The 1,977-nt window shown below is 36.6% G+C and overlaps 1 pseudogene; it reads right to left on the bottom strand.

The window, feature by feature from the left end:
* Positions 1-838: 838 nt before the first annotated feature.
* On the bottom strand, positions 839-1,748 carry LOC106733574 (olfactory receptor 4P4-like; annotated as a pseudogene).
* Positions 1,749-1,977: the final 229 nt, after the last annotated feature.

The raw sequence follows: 1,977 nt of genomic DNA, 5'->3' as shown, positions 1-1,977 counted from the left end.
GCTGAACCACACAGCCAGGCCAAATGAAACCTCATGTAGTTAATAAAAATTACTAAATCAGAGAGAAAAAGCTAAAGAATCAGTATGTCACCCAGGTCTCCCTATCCTCAAGGACTGGTTTCAAATCCCATAATTTCTACCAGTGTAGTGAGTTACAAGATTAACAATTTACACTTGCACCAATTTTGGAAGATTTCTGATTAATAAAAGACAAAACTGGATTGTATTTCAAGGATAAAAGGGTTGGGTAAATTCTTCACATAAGCCACATGATATATAGTGATGTATGTTTAAAAATATGAGAATAAATAATAATAATAATATGAAAAAAATGTAAAGTTATTTGATGATGATGATGATGATGTGGATAGTAATGTCTTTGTCTTGACTGATACGCATGGTAATCATGCTGAAAAAGAAATGCAATACATTGTAAATTAATTTCTAATTTGACCACAGAGAGACAGAGAGAGAGGGAAAGTGAGAAAACAAGCTGCCCAGTCTTGTGATATATATGTGATTCAATACAATATAAAAAGATTATAATAATAAAATTAAATAAATAAGAGTAAAATGGTTTCATGTACTTTTCTTGGAGAGGAGTTTGATATAATAACAAAATGTGCTTAAGAAGGACATCTGTTGCATTCTTCAAATTCAAGTGACCACACCTGTAAATAGACCAATTGTAGTGCAGATTGCAACCTAAATATCATGTTTCTTTGGTTCATAAAACTTCAAGTCTTTTAGTCCAATTACCCAAAAAACACATTGTTTTAATAAAACATAAACAGTTACCATGCTAGGACATAAGACTGAAAACATAATGAATATATGCTTATTTATTTGATTCTGAATGTGCCATTTGAGACAAGACCTCCCCCATGGCAATTTTCATCTCTACATTTATCAATGTGTAGATGAGAGGATTCAGCATGGTAGCAATCACAGTGTATAACACAGAAATTTCCTTATCCTTATTCTCACTACCTGCAGGTAGCCCATACGTATAGATACAGGGCACAAAAAATAAAACTACAACCATTACATGAGAGCTACATGTTGAGAGAGCTTTGCATCGCCCTGCAGAAGACCTCATCTTAAGATGATATAAAATGAGTGTATAAGAAGCCACCAGGACAGGAAAAATTACAGCCACCACTATTCCTGCATTAGCAATGGCCAAGATACTAACGACATGAATATCTTTGCAGGTTAAGTGTAGAAGAGGTTTCACATCACATATGTAATGATTTATCTGACTGGGACCACAGAAAGGTAAACTTAGCACCATAAGCAGGAGAGCAATAGAACCCTAAGTTCCATGCCACAGCAATCAGCAGGTTACACCTCTTCTGGTTCATGATGACCATGTAGTGCAAGGGATTGACAATGGCAATGTAGCAGTTGAAGATGAGTACTTCCACACCTGCCAGAAGGTGGGCACTAAAGAACTGGCTCATACAGCTATAACAGAAAATGTTTTATCTTGCTGCAGCCAGGTTCCTGATTAGGCGGGGAACCAAAGTGGAGGTGTAGCCGACGTACATGAAGGAAAGATGACAGAGGAAGTAGTACATTGGCTGTTCAATTAGACAACTGCAGGTGATCATGAATAAAAAGATGGAGTTTCCCATAAAGACTGCCAGGTAGCAAAACAAGGAGAAGAAAAAGAAAAGAAGTTCTGTTTACTTATTTCCCCACAGCCCCATGAAAACAAATTCTGTGACATTATTCTGATTTCCCATGAAGTTGAAGTGAGCCCAGAATACACAATAGAAACTCAATTCATCTGAAATGATACAGAACATAATACATTACATTTTAATAACTTTTTAAGTTTTGGAGATATCGTGCCAACAGATTGGATGGCATAGTGATTAAGGTGCTGGGCTCCAGGAGTCTTACTGCAGTTCAAGTCCCAGAACCATGGCTTGAAACTCATGCTCTGCTCATGTGCGTGTGTGTTGTCATGCA

Source organism: Tupaia chinensis, unplaced genomic scaffold (genome assembly GCF_000334495.1).
Source record: "Tupaia chinensis unplaced genomic scaffold, TupChi_1.0 Scaffold144106_2, whole genome shotgun sequence".
Lineage (NCBI taxonomy): Eukaryota > Metazoa > Chordata > Mammalia > Scandentia > Tupaiidae > Tupaia > Tupaia belangeri.
The sequence above is the reverse complement of the archived record's forward strand: the minus strand, read 5'-3'. Positions and strand labels throughout refer to the sequence as shown.